The sequence below is a fragment of the Natator depressus genome, chromosome 4 (genome assembly GCF_965152275.1).
Source record: "Natator depressus isolate rNatDep1 chromosome 4, rNatDep2.hap1, whole genome shotgun sequence".
Taxonomy (NCBI): Eukaryota; Metazoa; Chordata; order Testudines; family Cheloniidae; genus Natator; species Natator depressus.
Genome location: NC_134237.1, coordinates 18,241,624 through 18,262,498, shown reverse-complemented (window position 1 = coordinate 18,262,498; position 20,875 = coordinate 18,241,624). Strand labels below are relative to the sequence as shown.

Genomic DNA, 20,875 nt, shown 5'->3' with positions numbered 1-20,875 from the left:
AAAACACATTTTTGGAGTAAAGACTTTGCCTAGGAGAATAATAAATGAGAGCACTTCATTCTCCTTCAAATAAATTGCTTTTTCTGTTCAACAAACTAAAACATGTTTTAAAAAACCCAACAGAATAACCCCGACTGAAACAGACCTGCTATAGGGATGTTTCTGAAAGGGCAATGTGAATAGGCATTGAGCAGATTTCTACTGTGCTCAGATACTTAGAATAACAGTGGGTGAAATACACTATTAGTGCCTATTGATGTTGACTTATACACTTACCATGGGTAATGTTTATGACTAATGAGCCCCAGAGTAGGCTCATGTGACAAGAATTAACACCACTATAGTGTCAAAGCAGCAGTAGCCAGAATGAATGGGAGACTACAATATAAAGCTGGAAGTGGATCATGCTTACATTTTGTTTTTCCCCTTTAAAGAAATTCATTTTTAAATAATAAATGAGGGCAGGAACCTGTGACCTCAAAATGGAATGACCTCTTCATTTCTGAATCTTCTCTTAGTAAAGATTCTAGGCAAGAAATGTAATGAACTAATTCCAGTAATATTTTTGGAGGTGGGGGAAGGGGAGATAAGATGTGAACTCAAAGCCATGTCCATCAGTACAATTCTATGTCACTTTTTGCAAAATCAGTGTGGTGTTAATTCTGTCACCCTAGCTAAATTCCAGTTTGGATGATTCCCTACCAGCCTACCTAAAATTCCCTTGGGCAGTTCCAAGTTATGGTGTCCTAGGTGCAATGAATGGGTAGTTTTGGGGTTTGTCACGGTAAAAGGGTTGACAATTTCTGTCCTATCCAGGTCATTACCATAATTTTCTCCTGAAATTAGGGTGGGGCATATGAAGACATGGTCTCAGACGATCACCATAAAAATGCGGGGGGCAATTGTCTAAAAAAAAAGTGTACAAAGCTTTTTTTCATTTTTGTCAACATTATGAAACTTTCCAATCAGGTTTTGTCATTAAGTACAAGTTTAAAATGCTCCTTAGGCAAACCAGACTTTGATTTTATTACTTTATAGGACTTTCCAGTTATACAAAGAAGAATCTAAGTGGTCAGATCAAAACTAACTAGAGGTGGGGAGAGGAAGAGCTCCTTAAACACTGAACAAGTACAGGCCACAATGGGATAGATATAACACGTTTCCTTCTCCACCACAAAGCCTATCTACAATTGGCCTTCTGTACCAGGCTCTCCATCAGAAGATTACCCCAATATGTTATATGGGGGCAACACACAGACTCCCAGTTTCAGTGATGAACAAGTGGTTTCAGAGCTTTGAGGTCAAAACTTGGAAAATAGTGAGGACACGTGCATGACTAGTTCTCTATTTCTCCTAACCAATCATCTCATTTCTCTCATCTCTCTTTCTCATTCCCACACACTATAGTATTCAGAATATGTTTCTTTAATTGCTTCACACATATTGCCTAAAAACATTTCATGCATCCATGGGGAGAAAGCAGGTTCAAAATGTATCTGATTTTATCATCATGAAAGAGGTTGTGAATTTAAACAGCTGTAAGCATGACAATGAAATTAACAAGGCAAATTATATTAGCTCTTTCTATCATATTACTTTGATTGACAACACTACCCACCCACTTGCTATTCCCTTAATGGAGAAGAACAAAAACCTTGGGTTGCTTAAAAGTCTGTAATTAGTACAATTTAAGAATGCATAAATTCAAGAATTGTTACACCACCCACCCAGTATGGTGGCTATTCACTGAATGAAAACAGGAAAGGCCTGGGATGTAAAACAGAGGATGTGTGATTGGAATGACCAAACTTTTTGTAAGAGCCACATTGTACAGTTTGCTGAATATTCCTGTTGTCAAGTCAGGCTGGCTTCTTTATTTCCATTGATGTTCCCTTTAAAAAAGACACCGCCATCTATGGTATGCACCTGATTGTCAATGGGGTTACTCATGTCAGTAAAGGTTTGCAAGACTGTGCTCTTAGCCCTCAACCACTCTGTTATCTGACAAAACTTTATAAAAATGAAATAAAGGCTGAGTACTGCTCAGTAACTTAAGGGCTAAAAAAATTACAGGGATGTTGTCATTATATCAACAACAAGCCATGCAAACCTAGGAATTTTGAAGTTAAGGTTACTCTTACTAGAAATCGAAACATGTTAAGCAGACGTGGTCAATAATTTCCCCTCCAAATTGGTTCTTGATGAAAAACTGGGTTTCTGACTAAACAAAAATGTTTGCAGAAAGTGTCTGCTTTCTGTGGAAGACTTTGACTTTGTCAAAAACCTGAAAATGTTTCAGTTTTTCAACTAAAAATAAAATTTTCTGTGGGGGAAAAATATAAATTCCAACCAGCTTTTACACATTTTGTAGTTTCAGATTCGATTAAATTGATTTTTAAAGACACAGGGCAGATTGTTGTAAATCAGCATGGCTCCCAATGAAGTAAGTAGAGCTATGCTGATCTACACTAGCCCAAGGATCTGGCCTACATGATTTCCCCCCCTGTTTTCTTTCTTCATGGTGTGATTAGAGAGCATTAGTCAGTTAAGATAATTTGGGACACAAAAAAAAAAAAAAAAGAAAAAAAAAGATCTGATACCAGTGCTAAATTTCTTGAAGTATCCATTTTAAAATTTTTTTTGAAACTCAAACTAATGAATGGATGTACTTGTAAATTCTCAGAAAATTCATTCTCTACTCAAAGGGTAAGTGCTGTAGTTTTGGGGAGGGTACAATTCATCCTTCATACCTAACAAAGGGTACATCTACATTGCAGTTGGGAGGTATGATTCCCAGCAAGGGTAGACAGCTAGCATGCTAAAAAATAGTGGTGTCGATGTTGTGGCATGGGTGGTGGCTCGGGCTAGCCACCTGAGCTCAGATCTGGGAGTTAGGTGGGCTTGGATTCAGGCAGCTGGCTCAAGCAGCACACTGTGCTTGTAGGGAGGCTCCCCTCCGAACCAGAGGGTAAAGAGCCACCCTCTGAGCCTGAGTGGGCGGGGCCAGGCCAAGCTTCTGCCAATCCCCGGAAGGGGAAGGGTGGGACAGGAAGTACAAAGGGCGGGGCCCTCTGCCCAGTGAAGAGAGCACCAGGGAGGGAGACAGACACAGGCTGCTCCCTCATGATCCTGCTGCTGACCCAGGCGAAGCCCTGGGCAAGGAGGAGCCTGACCGGGGAGAAGGCCTGTGGCAACCAGGGCTGCCGGCCGCTGAATACCCAGAGGACCTGGAGGGGCCTGACTGCAGCCCGGGCCAGCGTGAGTCCGATACCGAGGGGGAGCGGGGGTGGCCCGCAGCGGAATACCCGGAGGAACCGGAGCTGTCCGCGGCGGATTACCCGGAGGAGATGGAGGTTCCGGAGCTGCCCGCAGCGGAATACCAGGAGGAGATGGAGGGACCGGAGCGACCCGCCTGAGAGAGACCAGGTAGGAAGTAGCCCAGGGGCCCAACTACACCGTGGAGTGGGTGTGTTTGGTCAGCGGGTGCGGATTGCCCTGCTGACCCAGCGGCGGGACCTTCGCCTCCCACCACTGTCAGGGCCCTGGGCTGGAACGCAGTGGAGTTGGGTGGGCCTGCGTTCCCCTACCCCGGCGCTCCCCGGCCTGAGGGGCGCGCCACTGACTCTTGCCGGCGCTCCCCGGCCTGAGGGGCGCGCCACTGACTCCGGCCGGCGCACCTCCCCGCTAATTCCCCAACGCACGGGAGGTGGGGCCGAGGCCTGCCACGGAGACCCTTGCTCTCCATCGCCCCTAGGGGCTCGGAGGACCGACCGACGCCTGTCACAGTGCTGCAATGTTCACACTGCTATTTTTAATCACAGTAGCTGGAGCAGAATCACACCTCCAGGATGCAGCGTAGTCATACCCAAAGAGGTTGAGTCCCTACTTCAAGCACATAAGTCAACTTAAACTTAATTACAGAGTCATGTTCAGCTCCGCCATAATAATGATCTGGACCAAAACTCCCCATCTGAGCAATCTTGGACTTCTGAAATCTAATTCTGCATTTGAATATTTTGGCTGGGCCTGTCTCTTGTTTTCAGATGAAAGGCTCACTGTGCATTTAGAAACAGTGCATTTTGAAATAGGTCAAGATGTAGCTCATTGGCAAATAGGTTTATTTGTTTTGGGGTTTTTTACATGGCTAATATGGAGCCACAAAGATTTTGTAAAATAAACAAAACAAAAGATTTTTTCTTTTAAATAGAAGATTTTATAGTGACAATTAGCTGGCCATGGAACTTTTCCTTTAAAAAGAGACACTAAAAAGGAAGTGGCTGTTTATCCAGTTCCTGGGAAAATAACTAAATGCTGCCTGGTATTTATTCAGCTGAGTTGTTAGAATAGTGCTTGCTGGTGTGGCTATATTTAAGGTTGTCTCAGCATTTCCATTATAAAACCTACCACTCATGGGTATCAACCCAGAAGCAAATTTGTTAATACATAAATAAAAATAACCTCAACAAACCAAATTAGCTTTTTAAAAATTGTCAGTAAAAAAACACTTTTAAATAATTTGACAACTCAAAAACAAATTTAAACAAAAGAACTTAGGTAGCCATCCATCCCAGAATAGCTTCAAATTGCTTCCAGTGGTTATAAATAAAAATTAAATGAAATGCCTAAAATATACAAGGATGAGAAGTGGTTACTGTTCTTGCTCAGTAAATACCAGATCTGGCTGAAAAACAGGACAATTATTTCATGCATAAATTTTTGTCTGTTATGCGGGAACTTGAAATGGATCCATCTTCTGTTTTTCATGAAATTTTCAGCGATATTTTTTACAAACATTTTACCAACATTTTGTGTTTACTGAATAACTGCTTTTTCCTGAAGAAATTTTAGGGAATGGAATATTTTGGAAATGATTTGGGTAAAAATGTCAGACGTATTTAGATAATGTTGACACTGTTTTGTGAAAAGCGTTGTCTCAGAAAAGGCCATTTTTAACAACAGCCCTTTTTAAAAAAAAATAGGTTTTCAATCCTCATACCCAGATTCTCTAAGGACCCTATCCAGGAACCAGTGTATGTAATTGTATGCACATTACTAGTTCCATTGACTGCAGGGGAACTACTCATGTGTGAAAAGTTATGCAACTGTCTACATTTTTGCAAGACTGAGGCCTTAATTTATAAGATTGGATAACTGCAGACACTGCTACAAATTTAAGCTTTATAAATAGACTGGATCTCATTTTGAAAGCTGCCCTCCCATTTTGTACCTGCAATTCTGCCACTACAAAGTGGCACTGCTGGTGCAACCAATGGCAATTAGGATGTCCTGATTTGCTGGCACAGTCAGGCAGTTCATTTGTGCTTGTGATTAGTTCTACCTGCAACACTGCACTGGCAGTTACTTGCAGGAGCAAAATGGGAGGCTTGTTTTCAAAACAAGGCTCAGCATGTCCATTTGCACCCTGTGATTCAGCTGTGCCATGCAGTTATTGCAATACCAATGAACCTATTCACCTCAGTGATGGGGATTTTTTGGTTTTAGAACAAGATCTACAAAGCAAAGTCAATATTTAAATAAAAAATGTGCATGTTACCACTGAAAAAGGACTCCCCAGTAAGTATTTTAATGAGGTAGGAAGATCTTATAGCAGAAGTGGTCATTGACAGACTCACCCTTCTAGTGGCCTGCCATTAAAGAAGTTAATTGTTTAAGGTGGTCTGCTCGGAGAGGGCCGAATGGGTCAGTGGATTGCTGAAGTAATAAGGAGCCTTTCATCTCATTTGAATCCAGTTTGCATAGGCAATGAACGCAAAGTATCATCAGAGAGTTTTCCAGTGGTAGTATGTGACAGACCTTAAGGTCAGAAGAGACCATCGTGATCATGTAGTCTGACCTCCTGCACACTGCAGGCCACAGAACCTCACCCACTCTTGAAATAGACCCCTAACCTCTGGCTGAGTTACTGAAGTCCTCAGATAATGATTTAAAGACTTCAAGTTACAGAGAATCCACCATTTACAGTAGTTTAAACCTACAAGTGTCCTGTGCCCCATGCTGCAGAGGAAGGTAACCCCCCACCCCAGGGACTCTGCCAGTCTGACCTGGGGGTACCTTCACTCCATGGGCATCCTTTCTCTCTTTGGGGTACACAGCTAGCAGCAGTCCCAGTAGCTCCGTGGCGTCCCTGTCGGCAGGCAGCTCTGGCAGTTCCTCTGAGTCCTCAGTGCTGCAGAGGTCCTCTTTGGGTTCCCGCTCCAGCGACAAGTGAGAGGCATCTGTGTGTCCTTCACTGGCTCTGGCCCAACTGAGCGGCAGGGCCTGCCTTTTATACTTCGTGTCCTGCCCCTCTGCTTCCGGTGGGGGTGTGTGGCTGTCCCAGCTCTGCCCACCAGGGGATGGGCGGTGGTTCCTCCCTGTCAGTCTCAGAGGGAGGCCACGCCCTCTCGCTACACACTGTTGCATATGTGTGCTGTTATTACTGATAGCATGACTATATAGCTTAATGTAAGGTATATGCTCCTATTTCTAATAACATTTATATAAACATTCATGACATTGCTCCTGACATCCTTGATCATATTTAATCCGGGTGGGACCTAAAGTGACCCTTTGATACACGATCATGATGCTTTGCTGTTTATTTATTTATTCTTCCTTATTTCAAATGTGAAGATGATTAATGCAGCTACCTTTACTGCACTGACCTCTGCTTTCTGGGGGATGTCCTTGAAGGATATCCATTTAAAAAAAAAAGCTGATAAATCTAATCTCCTCTCTTCAGGGTATGCAAATGATGGTACTGTTGGAACCTGTGAATTCCTACTTCATAAATGTGAAAAGCAGCTGGGTATACTCCAACTGATGCAGCCTTTTTATAAGGGTGTATAAGTAACCCTTATAAAAAGAGTGCTCCTGTATTTTACAGTACTGATCTAAAACACTGCACCTTCCAACAATGATACTGCAGAATTCAGAGCAACTAATAGAGTACCCCACTATGTACAAGGGAAAACCCTGGATTTTGGTAAACTGGCTTAAAAGGCAAAAGATAAGGGAAGTATTTCTGGAGAATATATAGAATGGACAGGGCAAAATATCCATGGGCATTTGCAATTGGTAGGGGTCACCATGTCTGACAGATGCTTCTTGAGAAAATGATTCTATAATGTCCATTAGATCTGGACAGATATTTCATGGCAAATAATGTATTAGACCCTTTCACCATTCCCTGCACCAGCCCCAATTTGCAAGCAGATTGCAATTTTGTTGAATATATTCATCATTCAAAATGATTCACCAAATAATTTCTGTGAATAATTCTTGATGTGTAGATCATTTGTGAGCAGCTCATTATAAGTATTCACTATTGGAACTCTGAGATGTGTGATCAGTCAATGCATGGCTCCTAGCATCAAGTTTCCTGTGTGAGCGCCCATGGAAAGTGCATTTGAAATTTGCCATCTGTAAACATTCTATCTAAGGGGTTTTATACTTCTGCCCATCACCATAGTATTTGAGAAACTTCCATGTAAAATCATTAGCAACAGTGAAATCCCTAATGGAGTCTTTGGCACCTCTTTCTTTTCAGAGTCAAAACTCTGCATGGTTAGGGTTGGAGGGTTTTTTAAAAAGATTTTGTTAATTTACTTTTTTTTTGTTATCGGGATTGTATGTAAAAGGAGGTGTCAGTGTTGTGTAATTCTTACGGGGAAAAGGCTTTTTCGAAGAGGAAGGTTTTGTACCATTTCTTAAAGACTGGATTAATTGATCTCCTCTGGAAAACTACAGCATTTACTTACAGGTTAAGACTGTCACTTGCCCAGTTCACCCAAGCAGGGCAGCAAGGGTTGATTTAATCCAAATCAGTTCACCAACCTTAGATGTGGGTGTGGGAGCAAGGGAAAGATTTCCAGGAATGTTGCAAAACATGGGGGCACCCCCCAGTACATTAATAGTTTGCATTCAAATGTTCTGAAGTGATTGTGTTGAACCACTTGTGCCCAGCACAATGCACCTGAAATGGGTGTACTAGATGGGGGAGGGAGGAAGGGAATATATATATATGTATATATATAGTATACTATATACATATTAGGGCTGTCAATTAATCGCAGCTAACTCACTTGATTAACTCAAAAAAATTTATCGCGATTAACACAAAAAAATTAATCGTGATTAATCACAGTTTTAATCGCACTGTTAAACAAAAGAATACCAGTTGAGATTTATTAAATATTTTGGATGTTTTTCTACATTTTCATATATATTGTATTCTGTTGTAATTGAAATCAAAGTGTATATTATTTTTTATTATAAATAGTTGCACTGTAAAAATGATAAACAAAAGAAATTGTATTTTTCAATTCACCTCATACAAATACTGTAGTGCAATCTCTTTATCGTGAAAGTGCAATTTACAAATGTAGATTTTTTTTTTGTTACAGAACTGCACTCAAAAACAAAACAATGTAAAACTTCAGAGCCTATAAGTCCACCCCGTCCTACTTCTTGTTCAGCCAATGGCTAAGACAAACAAGTGGACTTGCAGGCTCTAAAATTTTACGTTGGTTTAAATTTGAATGCAGGTTTTTTGTACATAATTCTACATTTGTAAGGTCAACTTTCATGACAAAGAGATTGCACTATAGTACTTGTGTTAGGCAAATTGAAAAATACTATTTCTTTTGGTTTTTTTACAGTGCAAATACTTGTAATCAAAAATAAATATAAAGTGAGCAGTGTACACTTTGCATTCTGTGTTTTAATTGAAATCAATATATTTGAAAATGTAGAAAACATCCTAAAATATTTAAATAAATGATGTTCTATTATTAACAGTGTGATTAATCACGATTGCGATTATTTTTAAAAAATATATATAATAATGTGTTATATATTATATAATATTATATATATTATAATGAAAGTTTTATTTGGTTTGAATAAAATTTTGGACAACAGATCTAGCCGGTCTATATAGAGAACAGTCTGGAATCCAATAGTCTGGAAATTGAATAGGAGACTTCACCAGTCAGGTTCTCCTGAAGAGCTAGTGCTACCTGGGGTTGACTAAACTGGAAATACTATGACCAATACTATATAGACCGGCTAGATCTGTTGTCCAAACTTTTATTCAAACCAAATAAAACTTTTATTATATATATATATATTAGGTCTGTCAAGCGATTTAAAAAATTAATCACGATTAATAGCGCAATTCAATATATATATAGAGAGAGAGAGACAGACCAGCTAGATCTGCTGTCCAAAATTTTATTCAAACCAAATAAAACTTTAGTGGGGCTGGAAAGTTTGGTTAATTATATTATTAGTTTCTAAATTATATTATTTAGTTTCTACATGCCTCGACTCTTCCCAGCTTCAGCTGGAACTTAAGAGTTGAAACACTATAAGACAGATAGTCAACCCCCGGTAGAACTTGCCCTTCAGGAGAACCTGACTGGTGACATTTCCTATTCAATTTCCAAACTGTTGGATTCTTAGCTGAACAGAAAAGAGAACCTCATGTCTGAGCCTAATGTTTGCCCATATAATCAATCTACATAAGTCAGGAAGGAACCAGTGTCATCTTGTGTCTTTTAGAATAAAACACTCCCCACTGTTGATGAGTGAAAGCCAATCAGGACTGATTTTAACAGGGTACAAATGAGGATTTGTTACAATACTTAGAAATTATTCTTATGAGAATTTTCTAATAATAGAGGTATTTATTGAATTCATATGTGTGTTACTTGTTTTGGCCTTAGATGGTAGGGTTCTTGGAACAAGGACTTTCCTTTTTAAGTATTTGGAAAATACCTACCACGTAGTGGGTGCTACCACAAATTAATAAAATAAATAATAATAATAATGTGTGTGTTTTGTTAATTTTTGTCTGAGAATGTTTTTTGTTAGAGATATTGAAAGCAAAGGAAATAGTTACTTTTTAAAAATCTGTCTTATGGATAATTGCTGTACTTTGTACAAAACAAAATTATGATGTAGTAGCCCAACTGAAAACAAAGTCATTCAAGTACAATAAAGAAGGAAGAAGAAGCTTATATGAAAAGAGGCAATGTAGCAGTAGCTTACCTTTCACCACGCAGAAGTGTCCACTGCCTCCATTTCCCTCTCACTGGTTGAGTAGTTCAGTCCTACAGCTAAATATAAAACCTCACTCCTTCCAGGACAAAAGTTAGAAAATAAGCCAGTCGTACAGTCTCTCTCATGGCCCCAGTTCTTTCCCACTCTAGACTAGAATCTCTAGCTCTGGGGCCCCAAGAGAATTGAGCAAGAACCTGGTCCGGTTATTAAAATTCCTCTTCACTGCCTTGCCCAGGGCCTCTTCCTCTGCTTGCTCTATCAGAACTCTCCTCACTGGAATACCTTATACTCTGCTTAAGGGTGCTACAATTATACCTTAAATTACAGTGTAGGCTTACATGGGGACTTAGGGTATGCCATCTTTTGACTTACATGGTGCACAGTTCTTGCGCTGGCCCTCTGCTTGGGGTGAATGTCACCTTTTATCTTTTGGGAATTTTGTCAAGGGTGCCTTAGCAGAATCTAGATTTAAATACTTTAACAACTGTTTTTTTAAAGATGTAGTTTTCTAGGAATGGACTTTACACATTTGATGATTTACCTTGTTATTTGGAAAAATGAATTACCTTTCAGGGATGTGCCATATAGATTTTATCACCACAGAAGAACTATTTTTAAAATACTTCTAGATTATTAAAATTATCCTTCAAGAATACTTCAGAAATAATTTTTCTGCCCTTTAGCCTACTACGGAAATCTTTCCATCATGCCAGCATTATCCTCCAGGAATGTAGCTTTACTCACTTTACTGTCCATTTCATTACTATTGAAATCCTTCCAGAATGCTAAAGTTAACCTTCAATAAGATGCCAGAATAACTTTCATGTTCTGGAAGGGTTTCAGTAATGATTTACATGATAATTTTTGTTTTGGTTGCAATGGTGGTGAAAAAGATGTATATGTTGATATTGCATTTTGTTTTGTGTTTTTAAATAAATGTATAACTACTTAAGCTAGAGAGATAGTGGTCCTGGAACCTGCGGGAAGTTATTTTTTTAAAAGAGCTTTTAAAAATTGCCAAAGCATGAAGTGAGGGGTTTTTTTAAATGGACCTGCAAGCCAATTCTGCTGATCTTTGACATTGAAAGTTGAGGGGAGTGAGCCATCTGGCTGGATTCAAATAACAAAGATCCCAAACCTTTGCCCCAAACTCTGATTGAACCCAAATTAAATCTATTTTGAGATTTGAAAAGTTCCATTGTTTTTATCACTCTGGAGCTCTGCCTTTCTGGATTCCAAGTAGGACCTCAAGGGCAAGCGCTTAAATACATAAGCAAGGCAGTTCTTGTAGTATTTACAGCTTGAAAGGACCAGAAAATACCATGTGACATTTCCAGCCCCAGTGATGTACACTCAATAAGTTCATATAGTCCAGATAATGACCCAATGCATCAAAATGCGTGAACTTCTAGCACTCATGAACTTCTAGGGCAATAGAGGGCACTCAGCTCCTCACAGGATTAGACCCAAGCTTTGGATAAGCATCCCAACTTTGAAACTGAACACCACTTCTGAATCCACTTGGACTATTATATTCCACCAATCAGGTCAAACAGAATCTTTGGGCCAAAATTCAGCCCTGATATAAAAGGACAAAAGTCTATTGAAATTAGTGGACTTGTGACAGGACTGAATTTCTCACTTCCTCTAATATCTGTTTTCCCTTTATCTTATTCCATTTCCAACTGAAAAATGGAACAAGCCACCTAAACATCCCCGTAAACCAGGGATGGGCAAATTTTTGGCCTGAAGGCCACATCTGGGAATAGAAATTGTATGGCGGGCCATGAATACTCAGAAAATTGGGGTTGGGGTGTGGGAGGGGGTGAGGACTCTGGTTGTGGGTGCAGGCTCCAGCGTGGGGTCAGAAATGAGGAGTTCAGGGTGCGGGAGGGGGCTCCAGGCTGGGACGGGGGAGTGGAGTGTGGGGGTGGGGGGTGAGGGCTCCAGCTGGGGGTGTGGGCTCTGGGGTGGGGCTGGGGATGAGGAGTTTGGGGTATAAGAGGGTGCTATGGGCTGGGACTGAAGGGTTTGGAGAGCAGGAGGGGGATCATGGCTGGGCCAGGGGATTGGAGTGTGGGGAGAGGCTCAGGGGTACAGGCTCTGGATGGTGCTTACCTCAAGCAGCTCCCAGAAGCAGCAGCATGTCCCTTTTCCAGCTCCTACACGGAGGCATGGCCAGGTGGCTCTGCGCGCTGCCCCATCCGCAGGCACTGCCTCTGCAGCTCCCATTGGAGCGCCGGAGGTCAGCTATGCTATGGCTTCTGGGAGCTGCGTGGAGCGGCCCCCAACCCTGCTTCCCGGCTGGAGCTCTGGAGCAGGGAAAGCCCCAGAGCCCGCTCCCCAGTGGGAACTCAAGGGCAGGTGTAAAACAGCTGGCGGGGTGGATCTGGCCTGTGGGCTGTAGTTTGTCCACCACTGCTGTAAACTATATAATAATTCATGAAATTGTTCAGTTTGAATAAGATTCAGGAGAAGGGGAGATACTTATTTTTTGTTGATGCTTCTCCATATGTAGCAATTCTAAAAATACAAGCAATTTCAGAATGATACACACTACTTATGAAAAGTATGCATTTGTGGAGGTGGAGGGAGAGGAGACCTCACATGGGATAAATAATGCTAATTATTTTTTATTATTTCTAAAGCACACATCACCAAAGTATCTAGCTGTCACTACATGAATGCAGAAATTATTGGATTAGGTTCTTTGACCTGAGGTCAGACTAGATGATCACAATGTTCTCTTCAGGCATTAAAATATGACTCTACAAAATTAGAAAAACAAATTGATAGTGAGGAACAGAGCTCTTAGTTTCTCCCACTCAAAAATAAAACCGTTACTTGACAGAATAATTCTGGTGATTTTTTTGGCATTTCAGAATCCAGGGGTGAAATTGTTGCTCAGCTGACATCCAAAGTTGTGACCAAAGTAAAACAAAACAACAACAAATGGTGAATGCCAGAGCCCTGACTATCTCAGGTTCTTTTCTTCTATCTGTTCAAAGATATTTCTGTCTATTGACCTTTCCTTTTTTCTATGCAATTAGATCCACAACCAGAGGAGATCAGCTATACCATCATTTGGACCATTAGGTCATCTGAGCTCCTCAGCAAGAAGGGTAAAGGGTTTTAATTTGAAATTGTCTGAATATCACATAAGAAATGTCATGTGTTTTTTGCAACATATAATTTTATAGTCATAAACATATAGCATAGACATTAGATATGACCAGCTAAAAGCTTTGAGAGATTTCAGGAAATAGATTCAACACAAAACCTCTGAAAAGATCTGATACGTCAATAAAAAGTGTTATTAAAGTTTCATAAGACACTCACTGCGTGTTTTTAAAAGAGTCACCAGTGGAAGAAAGTAACAAAAGTAACATAAAAACACCATGATGTGATTTTCTCGGGGGGGGGGGGGACATTTTAACGCATATGTGCTGGTACAAGGCTTGGACCTACAACATTTGAGAAATGTAATCACTTCTCCCTTTCACTGTCTTCTGTTACTGCTTAGTTAGAATGCTGATAGGTTTGATACATAAAATGAGGGCTATGTCTTCACTGCCCCAAAAGATGTGTTTTTACAACAAAATAACTAATTTGCATTAACTATCCCACTCTAAAATCCTACCGAATACAAGGTTCTGTAGTTTTTCCCTCCATGTAGCTAGGTGAGGTCAACCCCAGGTGTGGATGGGGTATGGTGTTAATTTCACCTAACTACATTTGAAGTAAAAAGTGTCTGTCATTCAGATCGCAAATGTGTGTTAAAAGAAAAGGAGTACTAGTGGCACCTTAGAGACTAACCAATTTATTTGAGCATAAGCTTTCGTGAGCTACAGCTGTAGCTCACGAAAGCTTATGCTCAAATAAATTGGTTAGTCTCTAAGGTGCCACTAGTACTCCTTTTCTTTTTGTGAATACAGACTAACACGGCTGCTACTCTGAAATGTGTGTTAGTTATTTCGCTGTAAAAATCACACCTTTCTAGCAATGCAGTCATAGCCTAAGATAGATCCCTAGTAATTACTAGTGTTAGAAAACAGTAATCAAGGTTAGTGTTTCAGCATGATTAGGATACTGTTCCTGTAAAAACCACAAGCACATACCAGACTTCAGGCACATGAGTTAGCCCCACTGATTTCAAGGAAATACTCCCATTCTGAAAGTTACACATTCCTGTAAGTGCTTTGCAGGATTGGAGCCTCTAAAATAAATAGGGGTATATACCATGGGTTCTTCTGCCCAGAACATGAGAGTGAGTAGTTTATTGAAGGTGACCTCGCCATTGTCTAGTTAATTTCTTAAAGCACATTTCATTGTTGGAGGTATAAATATTAATGAATATTTGACTCAATTTTTTCCTTGCAGACTATTGAATCCCAGATATATATTTTTAGGGCTGCTGAGGGAAGCTTTAGTGTGAAGTAAAAGCAGCCTTGTGAGCCCCCCGATGCATTTACATCCTTTCCTGTGATTCCTGCACTGGGTGCCAGCTCTTAGTTGTCATACTGGGACCCTTATTACAACAAAATATTATTTTAAAGCTGTATTAACTGTAATTAGAAGTGATTGAGTGTTATCAGCTAACACAAACTGTGGGATTCAGACTTGGATTTCAGTTGGTATTTTAATTAAGTGTGCGTTAACAACACAAAATCTTCTGTCACTCTAGCAGCTGAGTTTCATATACAGACCTTTGATAGGGAGACCATGTGTTAACACTCAGATGCTTCAAGCACATATGCTTGCACACTAGCACTTCACAGATCCATTACCCAGGCCAGTTTTCTTTCCCTCCCCCCTCAGTGAATGAGGTAATGTGGTACAATGGCTTAAGATTTTTCATTGCTCATATCTCCCACTTTCTCATCACCCCTCCCCCTGCCCAGTACACCCTCAAAAACATGAGCTATAGGAAGGGTTCATATTGGGATCAGTCCTGTTCCCATTGAACTTAAGAGAGTTTTACTACTGATTGCCCTGGATGGCAGGATCATTCCCAATGCATGGGAGCTGGGAGGGGAACTATGTCTCTTCAGTTAAAATGAAGACTTTTACCCAGAGAGATAATGTAGAGAGGGAAACACAGTTTCCCTTTGTTGAATGGTTACCGCTCAACCCCAAACATGTACCTTTTTGCAGTACATTTTCCTATTAAATTATTTGACTTCTGATTTAAAACCATTTAAGCTGCCAAGTAAGAATCAATGGTGCCAAGTCTGATATTTCTTGAAGGGGGGCAAATTCTGGTCCACACCCTGCCACCCCTTCTGCTCCCTGCTCTTCCCTCCCCCCACACAGCAGCCACCTCAGGTCTGCTTGGGCCAGGGAATCTCTTACCCACGTTGTACCTGATCTGGTTTCTCAGTTTAACAGTACAAGGCTGCAGAAGGAAAGTGGAGTTTTTTGAGGGGTGGCTGTAATCGTGGGACCCTTCAGTCAAATGACCCAAAATTTGGATCACTAACATTACCATGCACTTCAATGAGGCACACTATGTTTCAAAGTGATCTGAGTAACCATTTAGATTTTACAGCACTTACAAGAGTCAAGCTTTAGAGCACATAAAATGGTAGGAATGGAAACCCTCTAGCCATTTTTCAGTCTTGGCGCATGCGCACTGTAAAAATCTGTATTTTCTTAAGACCATTCTCAATTTGGTTTTCCCAAAGATGTAGTGCATGCCATGCACTATCTTGAATAAAACTTGATAGATTGAGATCATTTTTACTCACTTCACAGAAATAGTTTGATCACTAGCTCTGCCCCAAAACCAGCCCATTTAGAAACTTGTTGAAAAATGGATATTTTAGGGGGCTTATATTTCCACAACCAGTACATTAAATGACCCCAAATTTGTGTCACCAACCCTACCCTTCACCTTCTTCAGGCACACCAAATTTCAAAGGAACTTGTTTTAACATGTCCAGAGGACTTTTGAAATGTTGACTTTCAAACCGCAGTTGTGATGTAATCTTCTTAACTATAGTGGTGCTGCCGTCCAATATAATAATAAATCTAGTCTACTTTGTGTAGGCTACGGGTATTTTAGTATAATAATAAGGGCTACACTGAACTTCACTGCCATCTTATAGGCACCTTGATGGGAAAAAAAAAAAGTAGTTATAGGGAACAGCCTGGAACAGATACAGAAGAGTCTCCGTGACACTATGCAAGGTTGGGGACCCCACAGAAAATGAGAGAACTTTGGGTTTTCTTGGAGATTTTGAAGGGAAATATCTGTAAAATTTTATGTTTAAAACTTTAAATTATATCAGTGATTTTAAATCCTTCCCATCACCTATCAAAACTATTTCATTTCTCTCTTTCAATTCTTTTGGGAAAATCCATTACATGTATGATTATAAACATCTTTCTTTTTCACCCCTGGACCATGAAAGACTAATAAACCAGGACAGGAAGAGAAGAAAAGGTGAAATTCTATTTTCAAAATAAAAAGGGTTGTATAGTTCCAGAGACATCAAAAACCAGAACTGAACAATGGAGAAAAAGGCTATTTGATTCTCAGAGTGCACATGTAGTCCTTTGGCACTTCTGTTTTATTTCCAGCTAAACCTCATCTTGACACAGATCAGTAAAACCAAATAGACTATAGTTTTGATGAATATTAGGCTTTTCTTTTTAGACAGTTGACCAGAATGGATCCTGTGAGCTTGATATTGAAGATGATCTACGAAGTTCATTGGTACAACAATTTGATTAACTTTGAATTCATTATCTGTAGTATTGCTATTTAAATAATTACAAATTATGCCAGGAGAAGCAATTTGACTTTGTTCAAGTTTAAGCTTTGCTCTTTATAGCTGTGAGCTTGATGCTGAGGATGAGCTACTCAGTTGAATGCCACTGTAATCTGATTAGTTTAGAATATATGCCTGCCATATCTGCTTTCTGAGTAATTGTAAATGAGGCTAGGGAAAACCCCCTTTCATTTGTTTTGAAGTCTCGTGACCTATTCTGTTTTGTTCTAAGCCCCAGAGGTCTTTTTGTTACCTCTTCAGGGCCCTAAATAATTTTCTTGTACATGCTGTTAAAAGAAGTGTTTTTCCTCATGGACTTTGTTTCACTCATTGTTACAGAAGGATGTGTGATGAAATGATTAATAACACTTAAAATAAAGAAAGATGCAGGAGCTAGGGGCTGGCCGTCAGAGACCATTTAGAAATTGCCTCATTATCTGGCCCTGATGTCATGTCAAGTGAGATTCTGACATAGTCTCATTATGGATAAAAGTGAAAATAGAGAAAAACCATTACTGCACAGTGATGTCTAAGTCTTCATAGACTTCTGTTTATCCCTATACTTTGCATCAGAAATCATGAAGGTGTCTCCGATCCCATCATATAGTAACTATGGTAAATGTTGACTCTCTGTCTCTCTACTTTTATAGTCCCCATCACCATAATATCAAAGCACCTGATAAACATTAATGAATTTAACCTCACCAGACCCCTGTGAGGAAGAGAAGTTCTATTATTATCATCCCTATTTCACAGATATGGAAATGAGACACGAACAGATTAAGTGACTTACCCAAGGTCATACAGGAAGTGAATGGCACAACCAGGAATTCAACTCAGGTTTCCTGAGTCCCAATCCAGTGTTTTAACCAGAAGGCCATCCTTCCTCCACTTTTTTTATGGTGATCACTGTAGAGAATACAAAATAACTGTTGTCTGAATTCAATAGCAACAAGCCTCCACAGCTGATTGGCTACGTCTTCATCCTCCATTTACAAAAAAGGGTGGCTTGGCTCTTGGAATGCTCATTGGTCAGCCCTGAACTGGGAAAACCCTTATGCCTTCTCACTAGGCAGGTTTCCTTCAGGCCCACCCAGCTCTATACAAAACAGCACCGTGATCTTGCTAAGTATTTTAGCCACAAAAGTGTGGATCATCAGGGTATCCAGGAATTTTTTTTTTTTAAGAGGTTGCTGCTCAAAGTTAGTTGCGGGGAGAGAGGGGCTGAACTTTACACACACATTTTTAGGTGCCTAAGTTGGTGCTCAGATACTATAGTGATGATAGATAGATGCACAAATACTTGATGTGCACACATTTATATATATGCAAATACATGATTTGCATGTACACAAGATATTTGCACATATGTGTAAACAAGGCACAGACCAATCTGTCAAATTTATTACACCTAACTATGAAAAGCTGATCGTTATCTGTTTGTTTGCTGTGCAATGTTCATAAAAATGTCATTTGTGCTGCTAAATGGTCCAAAGGTGGCCAGAAAAAAATTACTTGCTGACAATATGCTGTTTATTTCTGTGCTTTTCATCCCACAGAGCAGGATACTTTCAGGGCTGCTTGCTTCTATTGACTGCCTCTATAATTTAACAGTCACCATGTTGCCACTGTAATTTAACTTAACCAGTCAGTTACCTGCTTTCCTGTCCATCTCGCATGAGGCCTTTTAAATCTGTTTTCCGCTTCCTGCACCAGGATTTTAAGTTTAGAAAAAACAGATAGCACTGAGATCACAGAGGAGCAAATATTTCATAATGAATAGTTTAGTCAAAGAATTGTAGCTCTTTTTCCTATCTGAACAGAATTGTTATTTTCTTGAATTTATTTATTCAAAATTACTCAGCGAAAATTTGTGGTCAGTATCCTTGACTCTGTGGCTTGATATTCAAGCAGTGTTGATTAGGTGTAATTGATTAAGGATATCACATTATTATTTCTGTTCCCTGATTGAATAAGTTTAACTCATAATCGAGTTCCAAGTGTGAATGCCTGCAGAAAGAGACTTGGGAAACCTGTTTTCTGTAAGAACAAAAATTCATGTTTATACTGGCAAAACTTGACTGCAGGAAGGCTCGCCATTGAGTTGCATTCTGGCCATAAATGGCCAGCTGAGAATTTCTATGGCAGGGACAGAGAGCTCTCAGATAGCATAAAGCTAACATTGTCCTAGCACCCCATCTGTCTTGGGTACCAATATGACCCCCCATCACCATACTATCTATGCATCCGATGCATCACCATACTATGACATGCATCCGATGAAGTGAGCTGTAGCTCACGAAAGCTTATGCTCAAATAAATTTGTTAGTCTCTAAGGTGCCACAAGTCCTCCTTTTCTTTTTGTGAATACAGACTAACATGGCTGCTACTCTGAAACCAGTATATCGTATATATCCACACACACATGTGTCTGCCTACTTACATATATTGAAATAGATCCTACTTTTTCCAATGCCTTGGACTCAAGCTCTGCATTATCCAAAAGTCATACTGTTGCTGAATTCCTTTTAGAGGTTTCTGATTTCTCTTCCTCTTGGTCTCTGAAAAATAAGTCAATTTAATTCAATATGTGCAGTGTACTAAATGGATCATCAAGGGTTAAGTGCCCAAAGTTGTTACAGAAGGCAGACAAGATTTACACAGACCAATTCCTGCCAATAACAATGTACAGATATTTAGAGGACATATTCTTCCCTCAGGTAACTATGTGCAATTCCAGTAAGCATCAGTGGGAACTGTGCGCAGGCATTTCAGGGGAGACATTTGGACCTAGACTTGGGTCTATGCACTACTTCAAAAATACCTATCACAAATAGCTTAAGATAATGAAGTGACATTGTGTTTCCTATTACTGATGGGTGGCTAAATATTTAACAGATAATGCAAGACAGTTTCTGGGTTTACAAAATCCCCAGGTAATTATCCAATCAAATTTATCTTTTTATAGCAATTATAAAAGCACTGATCCAGTGACAGCTTCATACCTTTACGTTTTACAGGGATGCAACCTCATGGGGTCTTATTTTCAAAGGTATGTAGGTGCTTAGTGATGCAAATAGGAGCCAAAGGGATTTACAAAAACTCCCAACGGGAGCTAGGCACCTAACCTGCTTAGGTGCTTTGGAAAAAACCACTAGGCAGCTGTCTGCATCTTTAAGTGTCTAAAAACCTTTGAAAAAAATCTGGCTCACAAAGTCCCACTTTTCCAGTTGAACCTTCCCCCGCCCAAACACTAGAGCACCATACTCTCTTCCTGATAATCCATATTCCATTTGATTCTGGCACCAGCAAGTTAAATGTCCTAAAAAAAAAAAGCCAGTCAGCTGCAAACCAGCTGAGTGGAGAACAGCAGAGACGCTAACAGAGGGAGTTTGCCTGGGGAGAGCCCACTGAGGCTTACATCTTGCAGGCTTCTCTGAGTAGTTACTACAACTCCTGAGGAAGCTCGTAGAAGGAAGGTAATATGGATGGGGAGCATTCAGCTGTTGTGACCTGCACTGGATGTGCCATGTTTGTCTTTCTTCCACAGGACAGAAGCAACTTTGTCTGTACAAAGTGCAAGCTGGTCTCCATATTGGAAGAGAAGGTTCAAGGTCTGGAGAAACAAGTATCGACCCTGCGTTGCATAAAAGAAACTGAAGATTTCCTGGACAGATGTCAGGATATGCTTCTATGGACACAACATTCTGAAGATTCAGAGCAGGCTGCACAGCGGGGACAGAAGGACGGTGAAGAAATTTGGCAACATATGACCTCCAGAAGAAGAAAGGGGAAAGTCCATGTACCAGCAGTGCAGGTACAGGTAAGCAACCGTTTTCATGTTCTCTCCACAGGGACTAATGCGGAGAGTGGACTAGATGATACATCTGAGGGAAGGGAACAGAAAGAGACTCCGCCAATTGGAAGGCATGAGATGCACTGTCCTAGGGATGTGGGTTGCACGACCACCACTCCCAAGAGAAGGAGGCGGGTGGTGGTGGTTGGGGACTCTCTCCTCAGGGGGACTGAGTCATCTA

General features: G+C 40.3%; 1 long non-coding RNA gene across 1 annotated transcript in view; it reads right to left on the bottom strand.

The window, feature by feature from the left end:
- The window catches only part of LOC141986238 (uncharacterized), a 152,953-nt gene extending 135,263 nt beyond the window's left edge, over positions 1-17,690 (bottom strand). Inside the window, exon 1 of the long non-coding RNA XR_012639236.1 lies at positions 17,632-17,690. This is a non-coding gene — a long non-coding RNA (uncharacterized LOC141986238). The remainder of the gene's footprint in view (positions 1-17,631) is intronic.
- Between the last annotated feature and the right edge of the window lie 3,185 nt (positions 17,691-20,875).